This window comes from Zalophus californianus, chromosome 4 (assembly GCF_009762305.2).
Source record: "Zalophus californianus isolate mZalCal1 chromosome 4, mZalCal1.pri.v2, whole genome shotgun sequence".
Lineage (NCBI taxonomy): Eukaryota > Metazoa > Chordata > Mammalia > Carnivora > Otariidae > Zalophus > Zalophus californianus.
In genome coordinates this window covers 91,252,200-91,272,495 of record NC_045598.1, presented here as the reverse complement: position 1 = coordinate 91,272,495, position 20,296 = coordinate 91,252,200, and the positions used below count along the sequence as shown (strand labels likewise).

The 20,296-nt window shown below is 37.5% G+C and overlaps 2 pseudogenes across 1 annotated transcript; both read right to left on the bottom strand.

The window, feature by feature from the left end:
- Positions 1–13,664: 13,664 nt before the first annotated feature.
- On the bottom strand, positions 13,665–14,059 carry LOC113926442 (annotated as a pseudogene).
- Positions 14,060–18,267: 4,208 nt separating this feature from the next.
- Positions 18,268–20,000, bottom strand: LOC113915774 (annotated as a pseudogene). The gene has a single exon (XR_004820031.1). The product of XR_004820031.1 is annotated as an importin subunit alpha-1-like (transcript).
- Positions 20,001–20,296: the final 296 nt, after the last annotated feature.

Sequence of the window (20,296 nt, the reverse complement as noted above, 5' to 3'; positions counted from 1 at the left end):
TTGTGGGACTTTGGGCAAGTCACTGAACTCTTCTGTGCATCAGTTTCCCCATCTTAGAGTGGTAAGGTACCAGAACACCTAACGGGGTTGTCAAGAGGAATCAATGAGCTAACATTAAAGTGTTTAGAGGAGTGCTTGACCCAAAGTAAGTATTAGGAAGTATTTGTTGCTATTTTTACCTTAATTATTGTTGTAGCAGCCCAAATGAGAGATATCAATGACTTGGAAAATCTTTAACTAGAGAGCATGAAAGGTTTATGATATATTTTATTTTATTTTTTAAAAGATTTTATTTATTTATTAGAGAGAGGGAGAGAGAGAGCACAAGCAGGGGCAGGGGCAGAGGGAGAGGGAGAAGCAGATTCCCCGCTGAGCAAGGAGCCGGACTCAGAGCTTGATCCTAGGACCCTGGGATCACGACCTGAACTGAAAGCAGATCCACAACCAACCGAGCCACCCAGGTGCCCATGATATATTTTAAAATTATAGTCAATAGGACTTTGTAGGGGATGATTGGATATGGAGAAAAAAGTAGAGGGAGAGGGCAAGAATCACTCGCAAGTTTCCAACTTGGACATCTGCATGGAATTGAGATTATTGAGATTGAGAAGGACAGGAATTGTATACACGCTTAATAAAGATTCTGGTTGCTGATGCTTTTTAAAGTCTGCATTTTAATAGCACTGAAAGATTTGGGCACCACGGTAGTTTTTCTGAAATTGAAAATGCTCTAAAACAAAATCACCTTCTGACCCTTGCCCCACCATTTTAGAAAATGGGGCCGGGTGGGTAGGTAATTGTGTGATAACACGGTTTTTCTTTCAAGAACCAAGAATGACCTCAACAGGCAATCAATCTTTGTAAAATAAATGTCAGAAAAAATGGCATAATATTAACAATTCTAGAACTAGCATTGTTATCTCTGATAGATGTCCTCCAAAATTTAATTGTTCTGTTTAATAAACTCAATAAACTACATAATAAACTTATCTAGTAGGGGCTGCAATATAGTTTTCAGATCTTCTTTTTCAAAAGCACACACACAAATGCACAGATAAAATTTTAGCACTTACTGGTTTAAGTGACTTTAATGGTTTGTCACCTACCTTTGCTGTAGGTAATCTTTATAAGCGGGGTAACGGCTTTCCCATCCTAGTGATATACTGTGGAGATAAAGGAAACTTTTGTTCTTTGGTATTAACTGGTACTGTGTTCTTTTCCACCCTGTGGTGATAAGATCAGTGTTGAGAACCAGAATTTCTCTTCTGCCTGAGGTCTTGCTGATAGTGTCTTTATCAACCTCTGCAGCCTTGCTAGGAATTGGAAGAACATTGCTATCAGATGCCAGGGCTGACCAATGAGTGGCTAAGGGCTTTTAGTCCCAGCCTTTGTGTTTTTTTTTTTTTGTTTGTTTGTTTGTTTTTATTTTTTGGGTTTTTTTTAAGCGTTGATTTTTATTTTATGAGTTAAATCATTATGAACATTTTGTATATTTATGCTCAAATGTTTTGAATAGAGCTCTAACAAGGTAAAGATAAATGATGGATATAAGTTAGCCACTCTTTTCTCTCCTCTTAACGTACCATGTTAGCTAATTTTGCAGTCCTATTCGGCTATTAGGGTAATCTAGCCTTTGCGTTTTGTAGAACCCTGTGTAGATAAGCATAGCCCCTCATTATCAGAACTTTCCTCCCAGTTCTTGACAGCACTGCAAAAGAAGATTCTGTGAGAAGAAGCAGGTTGTTCCCTGAGTCCTTGGTGTCTAAGGTTACACCATTGGCCTGGGCTGAGGCCTCATCTTGGTTTAATGATTACAGCATTCCTGTTGTAACAAACATTCTTTTAGGTAAAAGTACTAAATCTCCTGTTTAGTGACAGATGTTTGGTTTGGCATTTTACTTTTCCTTTTGGCAAACTCATAAAGAGGCAAAGCCAACTCACATGATCTAGAAAGGAGAAAATGAAGTCAAATGCTAAAATACTAGACTAATTCTTTAGCAGGTTGATATGAGAGGAGGCCTTTGCTTTCAAATAGAGACTATTTTAGGTAATAGAGGAACACTTTGAAATCATACAGGTATATAGGAAGTTAAAGTGCTTAAATCCAAATGTTTAATGTTATTTCATCTCATTTTATTTTTTTAAAGATTTTATTTATTTATTTGAGAGAGAGAGAGAGAAGAGAGAGAGAATCTGAAGCAGACTCTGTGCTGAGTGCAGAGCTGGGCAGGGGGCTCAATCCCACAACTGCAAGATCCTGACCTAAGCTGAAACCAAGAGTCAGTCACTTAACAGACTGAGCCACCCAGGCGACCCATTTTACTTTTTATAGCCATTGTGATCAACTGGAAGCACCTGCTGTGAAAATTCCCAAGGTCAACAACATCTTGGCCTTAATGAGATGGTGCTTTGGGAACCTACTGGATATTTGTTTCGTGCTAGAGGAAAACTAGATCTGTTTATTCTTTTTCTTCTTTTTAATTTATTTCCCTCCAATTTTTATCAAAATTGTACATGTACATGACAAAAATAAAACAGAACTGAGGAATTTATACTGAAAAACAACAGCTCTCTGTCCCTACTTTTTAGTCTTCCTTTCCAGAGGCAAATAAATAACCTTCCTTTATTTGATAAAAAGATTAAAATTATTTTTACTAATTACTGATTTTATTCCTTTAAACTATCTCCTAAGAAGTTATAACTGCACGTAATCTGGTCTGTATCCTTCAAGTCTTTGTTTCTATGCTTATAACAAACATATATACACACATGGAGGCACCATCTACTTTTAATAAACTTTTCTTTTGAGTAGTCCATGAATAACCACTCAACTTCCAGTTATATGCTGTTGCTGCCACTTCATGACCTCTCAATTTAAAAAACATTATCTATTCACTGCCTGTAATAAAAACAAAGATTCAACTGTCCTTTCTTGAATTTTGATAGATATTATAGTTTTATTATCGTTTGCTTTTATATTTCTAAATAATATACTTAAACCTCTAGGTTTTATCTCAATAGCCTTATATAATATCTCTTGATTCTTATATTTATTCTTATATTTATTCATTTAACGATTATTTACTGAATATCTGCTATGATGGTAGGCACTATTCTAAGTGCTCAATGATCAAAACAAAGATCCCAGCCTCATTGGCCTGTACATTCTAGTGGGGGAAGGGATGTTGAGACACATAAATTATATAGTAGACATTGACATGTTTAATGAGAAAAAAAAAGTAGAATAAGTGTAGGAGGAATCAGGAATCAGGGAGGTGGGAGTAACAATTTTAAATGGTGGTCAGATTTGGCCTCAATGAAAAGTAATGTTTGAGTAAAGACTTAAAGGCAGGGAGGGAGTTATCCTTGTGAATATCTTAGGGAAGAGAGTTCAGGCAGAGGCAAGAGCAAAGGCCTCAAAGCAGGAGTGTGCCTGGCACATTCAGGGGATCGGCAAGGAGGCTAGTATGGCTGGAATGGAGTGAGCCAAGGGCCCTATGGTGGATGACGAGGTCAGAGAGATAACAGAGGGTGAGTTGACATAGGGCCATAGGGACCAATATAAGGATTTTTCACTTTTGCTGTGGGTGCAATGGCAAGCCATTGAAAGGTTCTGAGCAGAGAATAACATGGTCTGACTTGTATTTAGAAGGATTTATATAGCTTCCAGGGGGCGGCGCCTGGGTGGCTCAGTTGGCTAAGCATCTGACTCTTGATTTCAACTCAGGTCGTGATCTCAGAGTCAGGAGACTGAGTCCTGCTTCTGGTTCCACACTCAGCTCAGAATACTTATCCTTCTCCCTTGGCTCCTCCCCCTGCTCTCTCTCTAATAAATAAATAAGTAAAATCGTGAAAAAAAGGAAATATTTCGTAGAGCTGCCGTGTTGAGAATATGTATAGGAAGGCATTGGTGGAAGCAGGGGCTGGATTGGGAGGCTATCGCAGTAACCCAGACAGAGATAAAGGTAGTTCTGAGCAGGGGCTACTTGTAGAGTTGGTGAGAAGTTGTCACATTCTAGATATACTTTGATGAAACTCTCAGCTCTTCTCCCGTTTCTTCTACCTACCATATTCTGCCATCCATAATCTTGTTTTTATGTTTTCAAGGTTAATGCCAAGCTCATTCTTTATTGCAACCTAGCTTTCATGTGCTGTTGATAGGTCGATCCTGAAAGTCAACAATCAACAGTTTCCTACTTAATTATTAATTAATTAATTAATTATTTAAAATTGTATAGCCAAATAATGTGCAAAAATTACATTTAAACAAAAATAGGTCCAAGGTCATGACCTCTGGGCTCCTTGAAGAAGAATGTTTTAGTGTCCACAGTAAATGCATTTTCTTTTATAATTTCAGAAATTGCTTAAAGTTATGCCACATTTTAGCTGTCTTCCTTTTTTTTTTTTTTTTTTTTTTTAGAGAGAGGGAGAAGGGAGAGAGAGAGCACACACTTGCATGTGCCCCAGCAGAGGACAGGGGCAAGGGGCAGCGGGAGAGGGAGAGAGAGTATCTTAAGCAGACTCCATGCCCAGCACAGAGCCCGATGTGGAGCTCAGACTCACAACCCTGAGATCACGATCTGGGCCAAAATCAAGAGTTGGATGATTAACTGACTGAGCCACCCAGGTGCCCCTATCACAAATTTTTAAAAATGTAATTCTAATTGTTTCCAGGGTAGCCTGGAATTTCCAGTTGTCTTTGTTTGTATCTTGTTGAGAAAAAAAAATACATGTTTTCTTTACCATATTACTGATACCATCCATTTCTATAGTCATTGTAACTTTTGCACAGACTACATTTCATTTTTCTTCTTGAAGACATTGCACTCGAGACCCACTGACTTCCTCTTCCGATTTAGATTGTAAATCCTATGCACAGCTTCACCCTGGAATTGTTTTGCATTAGACTCCTGGGTTAGTTCCACCTTTTTTATATTCCATATCTCCCTCTTTGTTGGTTTCTACCTCATTTCTCTGGAATATATTAAACATATTTTTGGGGTGCCTCGGTGGCTCAGTCAGTTAAGCGTCTGCCTTCAGCTCAGGTCATGATCTCAGGGTCCTGGGACTGAGCCCCACATCAGGCTCCTTGCTCAGCGAGGAGCCTGCTTCTCCCTCTCCCTCTCCCTCCCCCACTCATGCTCTCTCGTTTGCTCACTCTCAGTCTCTCTTGTTCACTCACTCTTGGTCTCTCTATCTCAAATAAATAAATAAATAAATAAAATATTTTGAAAAAACAACAAATTTTCATCAGAAAACACAGATGGGAGATGAAATTTCTGAGTACCTGTAAATCTGAACATGTCTTTAGTATGCCTTTACATTGATTTATAGTTTGGCAGAGCACAGAATTCCGTATTCAAACATTTTATTGTCCTCAGAACTGTGAAGGTTTGGTTCCACTATCTTCTAAGCATAAGAATTACTGACAAGCAGTTTGATGGTAGTTTACTGTTCCTCGGTAAGTGAACTTTTTTGCTCTCTCTAAAGGCTTTAAAGATTTTCTCTTCTCATTTTCACTGCGGCATTTTTCACAATAGCCAAGATGTGGAAACAACCTAAATGTCCACTGATGGATGAATGGATTAAGAAAAACCTAAAAAAACCCAAAAAACATACAATGGAACATTATTCAGCCATAAGAAAGAGGGAAATCCTGACACATGTGACAACATGGGTGAATGCTGAGGACATTATGCTAAGGGAAGTAAGCCAGTCACAGAAGGACAGACACTGCATGGTATCTAAAGTAGTCAAATTTATAGAAGCAGAGAGAATGGTGGTTACCAGAGGCCGGAAGGAGGGAAAAAGTGGGAGTTGATGTCCCACAGGTATAAAATTCTAATTATGCAAGATGAATACATTCTAGAGAATAAATTCTAGAGATCTGCTGAACAAGATTGTGCTTATAGTTAACAAGCCTATAGTCTATTGTTCATTTAAAAATTTGCTAAGAAAGTGGATCTCATGTTATGTGTTCTTACCACAATAAAAAAATTAATTAAAAAAGTCTTAATATTTGGCATTTTAAAATTTTGTGATGTTATGTCTAGATGATCTTTTTTCATTCATTTTGCTTGGCACTCATTTGTCTCCTTTACTAGGAATACTTATGTCATTCCTTAACTCTGGAGGATATATATATATATCCTCCTGTATATGTATATATCCTCTGGAGGATATGTATATCCTCCTGTATATGTACATATCTTCCTGTGTGTGTGTGTATATATATATATATATATATATATATATATATATATATACTTCCTCCAGAGTTAAGGAATGATCTATATATGTCAAACTTTATGGAAGTTTCCATTTATATGGAAAGCTTTAATTTTAGGCATATATTATAGAAAGCTAAGAAAATTTAAGGACTACTTGTTTTCTTTTTTTTTCCTTAACAAAATGGAATTCACTGTGTGGAAGACTCTTGATATGTGATTGTTTAACCATTTTTGATAAATTAGAATGAAATCTAGTGTGATCATGATTATTGAATGAATTTGTTTGGAAAGTTATATTTTATTTGTGAATTAAAAAATCAGGGTAACTATAAACTTGACTGGTTTATTCTACTTTTCATTATGTTGTTTTGTTCTTAGCTATAACATTTGTGACCCAGGGAGAATGACATTGATTAACATGATAAATTCCACATGCATTTTGTTTTCCAGTGAGTTGTGTAAATTTTATTTTTGTTGAAGATTGCATGTTGAATAAATGTTATGTCCTCATACCACTTCTTGAGAAGGAAGTTCTGATTTGAAATTGTATCATTTCCTTCAAAATGAAGGGCAGTGCTTAGTTAAGAAATTGATGACATATTTTAAATCATTTCCTCTACACTATGTCTTACTAAAATAAAATCTGTAAGTCATTTTGAAAAATGCTATGAGGGTTTCCCTTAAGCCATATATTAGATTTAACTGAATTTATATAATTTTTCCACTTGTATATCTTTTTCTGCCATTTGGGGTCCAAATCAAGCTACTCAGCTTAAGTGCGGTTTTTCTGAGAATATTGGTGTACCATTTTAACATTACTCAGCAAACATTTTGATGAATTCATTAGTGACTTAAAACCTCCTTTAATTTACTGTATGAGAATTAATCATCCATTGCTTCTAGGAAAAAATAAAATAATAACAATATAATATATAAATATACATAAACATAAATATGTATGTTTACATATTTATGGAAACATACATGTTTACAAGAATGGTATTTCTTTCTTCCATGTTTTTATTTTTTGGAACTTATATTTGCTGGATATTGAAACTTTGGGATTTATTTGATCTTTTTTCTAAAGTTTTCTCTCATTTTATCTTTTGCTTTATGTCTTAGGAGTGGTTCTAGAATTTGTTTTTTTAACTCTTCCACTGATTTTTTAAAAAATTTCAGCAATTATATGTTTTAATTTCTAAGAAGTCTTCTTTTGGATTTTTATTTTGGTATGTGTTGGGGAGGTCAAGATGAGAGGTAGGAGCATCCAGTTTGAACTTTGTGGAAGCAATATCTTTTCAAATTTATCTGATAATACTAATTAAAAAATTTTAAAGCTAATTTTTCTCTTCCCATAATCTCTACTTTTTCCTAAGATAAGGGCATGTACTATGTATCTCAGTCTTCCTCTTTTATGCTGCTTGTTTTCTCTCTTGAGATCTTGAGTTGCCCAACATGTTTAAGAATGGGACTGTTTTAGACAGCTTTTAGGAGTTTCTGACTGTTGTATACATAGGTCTGTCTACCTGTGGGATGGCTCTGTGTACATGGAGAGGGGGAATCACTGATTATGGGAATGCCAGTTACTCAGATAAACCTCCAGATTGCAATAACTTTACACAATAGATTTATTTCTCATCTGGGTCATAGTACAGTGCAAATGCCCCTGTTTGGCAGGTGGCTTTCTTGCATGTGATAATTCAGAGGCCCAGAATTATTTCCCTTAACATCTCCTTGAACATTGGTGCCTTCTGTTTCCAGCTGCCAGAAGGGTAAACAAGAAAAGGCACACCTACTTTCTCAAAATCCCTGGCTGGAAGTGACATGCTTCCCTTCTACTCACAGTCTACTAGTTAGATGACTACACCTGGGTGCAGGAGAGACTGGGAAATCAAGTCCCTGGCTGTGCACCCATTTCCCAGAAGAAGTATATCACACCGAAGAATGAGAAGCACAAGTTCTTGGTGTTTCTATAAATAGACTTAACCACTGGTTGTCTTCATTTTAGGGTAGAATTCTGGAAGCTTTTAGATTTTTAGGGGGGAGATTTGGCACTCCAAAATGCAAGACTAGAGAGAGCTTTACTTGGGGCACTGGCATCCAGCCTGAGCATTCCTAATTCTCCTCAGTTTATGCAGTTTTTTAATGACAAAAAACCTTTTTTGGGGGGAGGCTGGGGGGAGCAGGAGTCAAATGCTAGTTGGTATTCCATGTATTAGAAATGGGAGAGGAGGGTGGGGAGTGTTGGTTGGTGTGTGGTGCAGTCATGTATCAGACACAATTTCAACCAGTCCCTCTGTTTTAGCCTCCCCTCTGACTCCTGCCCTCTGATGCACCTGCCGACGCTGTCTGGAGCTTCTGTGGGTTTCTGCCAGGAGATTGACCCTCTCCTACACTGAATTTCCTTCCTGTATATTCTGGACTGCCTGTTCTCTATTATCTAACCACAGGTTTTTAGCCTCTTTCCATTTTCCACATATTGGCTTTAATCTCTCATCCACTTCTGTTCTCTCTATTGTTCTGGGTTTATTCCTGTGTTTTCTTTAGGTCTCAGAAGATAGGAAGCTAGGGAAGACAAAGCTTTTTTCCCTTGGATTTATTGTTTTGAACTTGAGGCCCCAGAACTATTTCTTGAGGAAAATCCTGAGTTTTCTTACAGGAACCATTTGAGTATTTGTCCAGAGTTCTATTTACATTCTTTTTTTTTTTTTTTTTTGAGAGAGAGAATGGAGAGAGGGAGGTGTGGAGGAGCAGAGGGAGGGAGAGAGAGAATCTTAAGCAGGTTCCATGCCCAGCGTGGAGCCCAACTCAGGGCTCTACCTCACAACCCCGAGATCATGACCTGAGCCAAAATCAAGTCAGATGCTTAACTGACTGAGCCACCCAGGCATCTCTACATTCTTTAATTTTCTTAAAAATATAACTTTAGGGGCGCCTGGGTGGCTCAGTTGGTTGGGCAACTGCCTTCGGCTCGGGTCACGATCCTGGAGTCCCGGGATCGAGTCCGGCACTGGGCTGCCTGCTCAGCAGGGAGTCTGCTTCTCCTTCTGACCCTCCCCCCTCTCATGTACTCTCTCTCTCTCTCTCTCTCTCATTCTCTCTCTTTCAAATAAATAAATAAAATCTTTAAAAAATATATATAACTTTACTCTCTGCTTAGTTGTTTTTATTTTAATTTCAGCATAGTTAACATAGTGTTATATTAATTTCAGGTGTACAGTATAGTGATTCAATAATTCTATACATTATCAACATGATAAGTTCACTTTTTACCCCCATCACCTATTTCACCCATTTCCCCCACCCATCTCCCCTCTGATAACCACCAGTTTGTTCTCTGTAGTTAAGAGTCTGTTTCTTGGTTTGTCTCTTTTTTTCCCTTTGTTCGTTTGTTTTATTTCCTAAATTCCACATACGAGTGAAATCATATGGTATGCAAATGGCAAGATTTCATTCTTTTTTATGGCTGAGTAACATTATTGTGTGTGTGTGTGTGTGTATACTTCTTTATCCATTCATCTATCTATGAACACTTGGACTGCTTCCATAATTTGGCTATTGTAAATAATGCTGCAATAAACATAGGAATGCATATATCTTTTTGAATTAGTGTTTTTGTATTCTTTGGGTAAATACCCAGGAGTGGAATTACTGGATCATATGGTAGTTCTATTTTTAATTGTTTGAGGAACTTCTCTACTGTTTTGCACAGCGACTGTACCAATTTGCTTTCCCACCAATAGTGCATGAGGGTTCCTTTTTCTCCTCATCCTTGCCAATGCTTGTTTCTTGTGTTTTTGATCTTAGCCATTCTGACAGGTGTGAGATGATATCTCATTGTAGATTTTTAAAGATATTTACTTATTTAAGTAATCTCTAGCCCCAATGTGGGGCTCAAACTTAGAACCCCAAGATCAAGAGTCACATGCTCTTCTGACTGAGCCAGCCAGGCACCCCTCTCATTGTAGTTTTGATTTGCATTTCCCTGATGATGATGATGTTGAGCATTTTTCATGTGTCTTTTGGCCATCTGTATGTCTTCTTTGAGGGGATGTATGTTCATGTCTTCTGCCCAGTTTTTAATTGGATAATTTGTGTGTGTGTGTGTGTGCGTTGATTTGTATATGTTCTTTATATACAAGAACTAACCCTTTTGGTACTAACCCTTTATTGGATATGTCATGTGCAAATATCTTCTCCCATTCAGTATGTTGTCTTTTAGTTTTGTTGATTGTTTCCTTTGCTGGGCAAAACCTTTTTATTTTGATGTAATCCCAATAGTTTAGTTTTGCTTTTGTTTCCTTTGCCTCAGGAGACGTATCTAGAAAAATGTTACTACAATTGAGGTCAGAGAAATTACTTACTGCCTATGCTTTCTTCTAGGATTTTTATGGTTTCAGGTCTCACATTTAGGTCTTTAATCCATTTTTGAGTTTATTTTTTGTATGGTGTGAGAAAGTGGTCCAGTTTCATTCTTTTACATGTAGCTGTCCAATTTTCCCAACACCATCAGTTGAAGAGACTATCTTTTTCCCATTGTATAATCTTACCTCTTTTGTTAAATATTAATTGACCATATAATCATGGATTTATTTCTGGGCTCTCTATTCTGTTCCATTGATTTGTCTATTTTTGTGCCAGTACCATACTATTTTGATTACTACAGCTTTATACTATATCTTGATATCTGGGATTGTGATATCTCTAGTTTTGTTCTTTTCAAGATTACTTTGGCTATTCAGTGTCTTTTGTGGTTCCATACAAATTTTAGGATTATTCATTCTAGTTCTTTGAAAAGTGCTGTTGCTATTTTGATAGGGATTGCATTAAATTTGATGATTGCTTTATGTAGTATGGACATCTTAGCAATATTTTTTTCTCTCAATCCATGAGCATGGGATATCTTTCCATTTGTTTGTATCATCTTCAATTTCTTTCAATAGTGTTTTATAGTTTTCAGAGTACAGGTCTTTCACCTCCTTGGTTAAGTTTATTCCTAAGTATTTTATTATTTTGGGTGCAATTTTAAAGGGGATTGTTTTCTTAATTTCTCTTTCTGCTGCTTCATTATTAGTGTATAGAAATGCAACAGATTTCTGTATATTGATTTCTGTATCTAGTAGTTTTTTGGTGGCATCTTTAGGGTTTTCTATACATAGTATTATGCCATCTGCAAACAGTGACAATTTTACTTCTTCCTTACCAATTTTGATACCTTTTCTTTTTCCTTCCTTCCTTCCTTCCTTCTTTCTTTCTTTCTTTCTTTCTTTCTTTCTTTCTTTCTTTCTTTCTTTCTTTCTTTCTTTCTTTCTTTCTTTCTTTCTTTCTTTCTTTCTTTCTTTCTTTCTTTCTTTCTTTCTTTTCTTTCTTTCTTCTTTCTTTCTTTCTTTTCTTTCTTTCTTTCTTTCTTTCTTTCTTTCTTTCTTTCTTTCTCTCTCTCTCTCTTTCTTTCTTTCCTTCTTTCTTTCCTTCCATCCTTCCTTCCTTCCTTCCTTCCTTAAGATTTGTTTATTTTAGAGACAGCATGAGTGAGTGCGAGTGGTGGCGGAGGGGCGGAGGGAGAGGGAGAGAGAAACCCAAGCAGACTCCTGCTGAGTACTGAATCCAATGTGGGGCTTGATCTCAGGACCCTGAGATCACAATCTGAGCTGAAACCAAGAGTTGGACCCTTAACTGCCTGGGTCACCCAGGCACCCCTTTTATTTCCTTTTCTTATCTGATTGCTGTGGCTAGGGCTTCCAATACGATGTTGAATAAAAATGGTGAGAGTGGCATCCTTCTGTTGTTCTTGATCTTAAGGGAAAAGCCCTCAGTTTTTCACCATTGAGTATAATTTTAGTATAATTTTTCATATATGGCCTTTGTTAAGTTGAAACATGTTCCCTCTAAACTTATGAGGGTTTTTTTTATCATGAATGGATGTTGTATTTGGTCAAATACTTTTTCTGCATCTATTGAATGATAATATGTTTTTTAATCCTTTCTTTTGTTGATGCAATGTATCATATTGATTGATTTATGAATATTGAACCATGTTTGCATCCCTGGAATAAATTCCACTTGATCGTGGTGAATTTTTTTTTTTATGTATTGTTGGATTCAGTTTGCTAATAATTGGTTGATGATTTTGCATTTATGTTCATCAGAGTATTGGCCTGTAGTTCTCTTTTTTGTAGTGTCTTTGTCTGGTTTTCATAGCAGTAATGTAAGCCTCAGAATTAATTTGGAAGTTTTCCTTCCTCTTCTATTGTTTGGAATAGTTTGAGAAGAATAGATATTAATTCTTCTTTAAATGTTTGGTAGAATTCACTTGTGAAGCTATCTGGTCCCAGACTTTTACTTCTTGGAAATTTTTTGATTACTGACTCAATTTCATTACTGGTAATTGGTCTGTTCAAATTTCTATTTCTTCTTGATTCGGTTTTGGGAGGTTATATATATCTAGGAATTTATCCATTTCTTCTAGGTTGTCTAATTTTTTGGCATATAACTGCTCATAGTATTCTTTTATAATTGTGTTTCTGTGGTGTTGGTTCTTATTTCTCTTCTTTCATTTCTGATATTTTATTTGAGTTCTCTCTCTTTATTATTATAATTATTTTTTTTTTTGATGAGTCTGGCTAAAGGTTTATCAATTCTGTTGATCTTTTCAAAGAACCAGCTCCTGATTTCATTGACCTGTTCCATTATTTCTTTCGTTTTTATTTTGTTTATTTCTGCTCGAATCTTTATTATTTCCTTCTTACTACTGGTTTTGGGTTTTGTTTGTTATTCTTTTTCTAGCTCTTGTGGATGTAGAGTTAGGTTGTTTATTTGAGATTTTTCTTGTTTGTTGAGGTAGGCCTGTAAACTTATAAAAATTCCCTCTTAGAACAGCTTTTGCTCCATCCCAAAGATTTTGGGCCATTGTGTTTTCATTTTCTTTTTTTAAAAGATTTTATTTACTTGACAGAGAGAGACACAGTGAGAGAGGGAACACAAGCGGGGGGAGTGGGGGAGGGAGAAGCAGGCTTCCTGCCGAGCAGGGAGCCCAACATGGGGCTCAATCCCAGGACGCTGCGACCATGACCTGAGCCGAAGGCAGACACTTAACGACTGAACCACAGGCTCCCCTGTGTTTTCATTTGCCTCCATGTATTTTTTTTTTAATTTTAAAAGCCAGATCTATTTTTAAAGATCATGCCTACAATGAGTAGATTATGTAGTGATGGAACATCAAAAAAAAGTTGATGAACAACAGGCACATTTTAAGAGTTCAGGAGTAGAAAGAACAGAAGAGTTCTTTTTGGTTTGGTTCAAAGTAGGAGAAAAGGGAAACAGGTGTATTAAAATTATTTTTCAGGTGAAGGTTTCTGTCAGTTGAAGCAGTTAACATTGGCTTCTTTCTCCCTGATCCAAAGCAGTCTTTTCTTTCAATGGCTTCTGAGAATGTGTTTAACCTTCCACTGTGTAGAGGTGATACATCAGGGTTACCACCAGTGCTGAAATGGCTGGGATCACCCAGTTGGTCCACTAGCTGCAATTAGAGTCAACAGTAGTAATGAGAGTTTCCAAAGGCTTGCTCTGTCTTCCGGATGAAGTTCCTCAATGATGTACATTTTGGACAACTCTCTAGCATCTGTAGAGTGTCCCACATTCTCAAAACTTTCAGTAGCATCCCCTCCAGCTTGTTCCCTTAACACTTCTTCCCAACCAGGATGGTCCTCCAAAAACTTGGTCAAATTTTACACCTTGTAGTGCAGAATCAACCAGGTGCTCTTGCTGTGGTTGTGCTTCTGGATCTCTTGTAGGGTGCAGTACTTGACAGTATGGTCTGACTGCTTGGCCATTTCAGAACCCGGCGAGCCTCAGGCTGTGCAGATACTAGCTGAGCCAGGAGGAGAGGAGCACGTGTCTCAGGTAGCTGGCCCGGGACATTTCTGGGGCCCTGACCCCGCGCCCCACCTCCATGTATTTTTTTATTTCTTCCTTGATTTCTTGGTTGACCCGTTCATTGTTTAGTAGCATGTTGTTTAAACTCCATGTATTTATGTTCTTTCCAGATTTTTTTCTTGTGGTTGATTTCTAGTTTCATATTGCTGTGGTTGGAAAAGATGTAGGGTATGTCTTTGATCTTTTTGAATTTGTTGAGCCATGTTTTGGGCCTAATCTATTTTGGAGAACGTTTCATGTGCACTTTAAAAGGTGTGTATTCTGCTGTTTTAGGATGGAATGTTCTGAATATATGTGTTAAATCCATCTGGTTCAAAGTGTCATTCAAAGCCACTATTTCCTTGTTGATTTTCTGTTTGGATGATATATCCATTGATGTAAGTGGGGTACTAAAGTCCCCTACTATTATTGTATTACTATCGATTGCTTCCTTTATGTTTGTTATTAGCTGCTTTGTGTATTTGGGTGCTCCCATGTTGGGTGTATAAATATGTACAATTGTGATACCTTCTTGTAAGATTGTTCCCCTTATTATTATATAATGTCCATCTTTGTCCCTTGCTACAGTCCTTGTTTTAACATCTATTTGCCTAATATAAGTATTGCTATTGGCTTTCTTTTCAGTTCCATTTGTATGATAAATGTTTTTCCATCCCTTCAATCTGCATGTGTCTTTAGGTCTAAAAAGTATCTCTTGTAGGCAGCTTATAGATGAGTCTTGCTTTTTTAATCTATTCCATTATCTTATGTCTTTTGATTGGAGCGTTTAGTCTACTATTTTTCCATTTAGTGTAGTTTTGAGTTCTTCGTTTCTGATTGGTTCTTTTTTTATGTTTTCTACCCCTTTTTAATGGTCTCATTGATGTCCATTTATGTTCAAAGTAATTACTGATAGGTGAGAACTTATTGTCATTTTGTTATTTGTTTTATGATTGTTTTTGTAGTTCTTCTCTGTTCTTTTCTTCTCATGCTCTTTTCCCTCATGATCTGCTGATTTTCTTTCGTGATATACTTGGATTCCTTTCTCTTTATTTTTTGCATATCTATTACTGGTTTTTGATTTGTGGTTACCATTAGGTTTTTATATAACATCTTCTGCATATAGCAGTCTATATCTAGTTGATGGTTGCTTAAATTTGAATCCATTGTTTATTCCTGTCCCCCCCCCCAAGTATTTTAGGTATATGGTGTCATACATTACATCCTTTGATTTTGTGAATCTCTTGACTGATTTTTATAGCTATACTTAATTTTACTGCTTTTGTGCTTCCTATCTTTCTTACTCCTACTTATGTCCTTTCCTTTCTATTCAGAGTCCCTTTTAACATTTCTTGTAGGGCTGGTTCAGTGGTGATAAATTCCTTAACTTTTGTTTGTCTGAGAAACTCTTCATCTCTCCTTCTATTCTGAATGTTAGCTTTGCTGGAGAGAGTGTTATTGGCTGCAGGTTTTCCTCTTTTTCTTTTTCTTTTAAGGATTTTATTTATTTATTTATTTGGAAGAGAGAGGGAGAGAGCATGAGTGGGGGGAGGAGGAGTGAGAGGGACAGCAGACTCTGCACCGAACATGGAGCCCAACACGGGCTTAAGCCCACGACTCCAAGATCACAACCTGAGCCAAAATCAAGGGTCAGATGCTCAACCCTGAGCCACCCAGGTGCCCCTGCAGATTTTTTTTGTTTCAGGACTTTGAGTATATCATGCCACTTTCTTCTGGCCTGCAAAATTTCTGCTGAAAAATCAGCTGATAACCTTATGGGGTTTCCCTTGTATTTAACCGTTTTCTGGTCCCTTGCTCCTTTTAAAATTCTCTCTTTATCACTTTTTGCTGTTTTAATTACTGTGTGTCTTGGTATGGCCTCCTTGGATGATTTTATTCAGGGGTCCTGCCTACTGGATCTAGATTTCTTTCCTTCCCCAGATTCAGGATGTTTTCAGCTATTATTTCTTCAAGAAATTTTTCTACCCCTCTCTCTCTCTTTGCCTTCTGGGATCCCTATAATGTGAATGTTATTATGCTTTATGGTGTTACTGAATTTTCTTAGTCTATTTTCATTTATTATTATTATTTTTCTTTCTCCTGTTTAGCTTGATTGCTTTCTATTACTCTGTCCCTTCAGGTTGCTGATCTGTTCTTCTGCTTCTTCTAGTCTACTATTTTTCCATTTAGTGTAGTTTTAATTGAGTTCTTCATCTCTGATTGGTTCTTTTTTTATGTTTTCTACCTCTTTTTAATGGTCTCACTGATGTCCTACACTCTTTTCTCAAGTCCAGTGAGTACCTTTGTGGACATTACTTTGTATTCTCTACCAGGCATATTACTTATCTCCATTTCATTTAGGCCTCTTGGTGTGATTTTGTCTTGTTAATTCATTTGGGACACAGTCCTCTGTCCCCTCATTTTGTCTCTCTATGTCTATATGTATTAGGAACATCAGCTACTTCTCCTGCTCTTGAAAGTAGTGGCCTTATGAAGAAGAGGAGCTATAGTGCCCTGCAATGCAATGTCCCCTGTTCACCAGAACCTGGTGCTTCAGGGGTGTCTCCCATGTGTATTGTGTATGTCTTGCTGTTGTGGCTGAGCCACTTTTTCCTTCTGTCCAGTCATCTGCAATAGCTTACTTTCCTCACTTCTGTCCTTGAATAAGCTGACACAATTATTAGGGTTGTGTTATCTTGGCCATTCCCAAAACTGCCTTGGCTGAGTTGTGTCTTAGCATTATGGTCTCCACTTTAACAAAACTGTTGACAAGAAGCAGCCTTTCCTGTTATTGCAATTTCTTTGGGAATTTTTGAAGGACATTATCTTCTTTCATCACTCAATGAGACATTTTTTAAACAACTCATTGCTACATAAAATTTTGGTTCTCCCAAGGAGCTGATGATGTGTTCTCTTCTGTCTGGTAATAAGAATTGTGCTGACCATGTTTCCCCATATCATCTATAGTTTAGCATTCTCTGGTCTTGACTTTCTACTCTAAAAATTGTGATAATGTCTTTGACATACTATGAATTCAGATAGAACTCAGTTGGCAATTGGCTCCCATCCTCCACCTGGCTGCAATTCTCAACTAAGGACCAGTTAAAGTTATTATCGTCTGCAGGGTAAAGTGTCAGAAAATGACTTTATGATTATTTGGGGCTTTCTCAATAATAATTGGTCTATTTCTTACACATTTAATAAATGAAAGCAAATAAATTAAAACACATAGTAACTGGAAGATTAATTGAAAAGGGTTGCTTTCTTTAACATTGCAATAATGCAACTATGAATTTTATGTGATGGAATTTTGGGGATTGCATTTATAGAGAGGGTTTTATCTTCATTTATTACAAAGTCTCTAATTCTACTGGGTCTCAACAAAAAGTATACACTATTTATTGACAGTGAGCCACATACATTTTATATTGTGCATATTACTAAGTGTTTTTATTGTAAGATACCTCAAAACCATTATAGAACAAGGTAAGGTATATACACATGGTTGTGAAATAAAGTAGAATAAAAAGACTCAGTTGAATTTACTTTGGTATTTGTCTATTCTGAATATAATATATTCAGTTTCCATGTTTGTTCCATAAAGGAGAACCATCTTATTTTTTCTCTTTTAAGATTTCTTTCAAGATATACAAAATATCACTACTACTTGTACAGGGTAGTGTTTCCTTCAAAATTCATGGCCACCCAGAACCTCAGAATGTGATCTTATTTGGAAGTAGGGTCTTTACAGATGTAATTGGTTAAGATGAGGTCATAGTAGGGCCTGTACTAGTTGGCTCTAAATCCAATGACTGGTGTCCTTTTGAGAAGACCATGTAAAGACATAGAGAGACACATAAAGGCCATGTGAGGATGGAAGCAGAGATTGAAATGATGCAGCTAGAAGTCAAGGGTTGCTGGCAACCACTAGATACTGGGAAAGAGACAAGGAAAAGATTCCCCTTCAGAGCCTCCAGAAGAAGGTGACCTTGTTTACATCTTGATTTCAGACTTTTTTTTTTTAAATTTAATCTTTATTTACAGGACACTGCAAGAGAGGAGATTCTATATAGAAATAAGAAACCCACTGAGGAGGAGCTTCATACAGGTTGTACAGTTTGGAACTGGTCAAGTAGAGTTTTGTTGTAAAAAGTGCTACAATAACAAAACACATTTAAAAAGAGTTCTTAGTGGAGAAACAGTAAGACAAACTTCTACCAAACAGAGTACACAACAAACAACTTTCTGCCTCAGCTGTACAATCTAAAAGTTAAAAGTCCCGGGAGTGCCATCCTGAACTTGGAACGTATAGCCTTCAGAGGTAGTTTCTGGCACAACATTCTGATCTTCCTCTTCCTCTACAGAGAAATACTTCTCAATCAAGTTTAATGAAGCTTTGTACACAGACTCATTTTCATGGTTTTGTAGAGCTTCAATTTTGTCCAAACCTCCACATTCTTCAATCATTATACTAAGTTTCTCAGTTTCACCTAGTTTCTCAGCAGCCTGAAAGATGTTTGAAATGGCATCCAGAATAACCAGAACCAGAATAATTTTGGTGTCTTTTGCAGTTAAGAGGTTCATCAATGGTTCTATTATGCCACAATGAACGAGGTATACAATCTGTTCAACTGTCCCACCACTTGTATAGTTGGTCACAGCCCAGACAGCTTCCTTTTGTGTCTTAAAGTCTGCCTTAGAGAGAACACCAACGAGGAATGGGACTAATCCATGATTCACAACTTGCTGTATCTGGTCCTGGCGACCAGCTGTAATGTTTGACATTGTCCACGTAGCTTCCTTCTGAATATTAGTTTTGGGGTTCGTTAGGAGGCTGGGAAAAACAGCAAGTGCTCCTGCATCTATTACAACCTGAGTCTGTTCATTTGTCCCAGCCACGATATTTCCTATGGCTCTTAGTGCAGGAGTCACAATGGGCAATTCAACAGCTCCTAGAAGCTTCACAAGCTGGGGCACAACTCCTGTTTTCACACCCATTTCAATCCGTTCATTTGGACCATCACTAAGGTAGGAAATGGCCCAGCAGGTATCTGCCAATACTTCTGGATCATCATGATGCAGGAGACAAACTAAGGTAGGAAGAATCTGCTCAACAGCATCTAACAGGGGTGCAGGATTCTTGTTGCGACAAAGGTTTGAAAGTGTCCAAGTAAGGTTACGTAAGTAACCACATGCTAAAGATGACATATCAGGAACTGCAAGGAGAGCCAATAGTGGGTCAACTGCACCATAGTTGATAACCAAGTCTCAAAAAAGTGAACCATCACCTGCAATGTTTCCTAGAGCCCATACAGCTTGTTCACTGATGTGGGCATGGGAAAATGCCAACAGAGAAATGAATGCTGGGATAGCACCTCCATCCACCACAGCCTTGGTCTGTTCTGACGTCCCAGAAGCAATGTTAGTGAGAGCCCAAGCAGATTCAAACTGAATGGGACTACAATCAGTTCTGCCCAAGAAGGACACAAATTTTGGAATCAAACCAGCCCGGATTATGTTGTCTATGGGGGGCTGTTTTTCCCTAGAAAGCAGTTTCCTAGCAGCTTGAGTAGCCTGGAGCTGGCTTTCCAAATTGTTGCTATTTATGCCTTTGACAATGTCATCAACAGACCAATTTACAGTGCCCTGGTTGTTGCGGTTTTCCTGTAGTGGAGAGGTAGCATCATCAGGGAACGAGCTTACGTTTCTCCTTTTCAGACTCTGGTCATCCTTCTTAGCTTTCCTTAGCTCCACATTAACTTCTATTCGGCGCCGCCTCATTTCTGTACTGTCTTTCCCCTTGTTCTTGAATCTGTTAAGGCGAGCAGCTGGTGAATTAGCATTCTCGTTGGTGGACATGGTTATGAGACAAAGGGAGAAAGCTACACAGCCGGCTCAGGCTTCCACAGGAGGCGGTCCGGGGCGCGCAAGCTGCAGGACAGCTGCCCTCAAAACGTCCACCACGGATCACCCCAAACACGGTGTGTTGATTTCAGACTTTTGACCTGAATTGTGAGAGAATAAATTTCTGTTGTGTTAAGCAACCCGCTTTTTGGTAATTTGTTAATTATTTAAAATATAAATTGAGCATCTAGTAGGTGCTCCATAAATAACTGCCAATTGATATCCTTCATAAGGGAGAATTAATTAAGCCT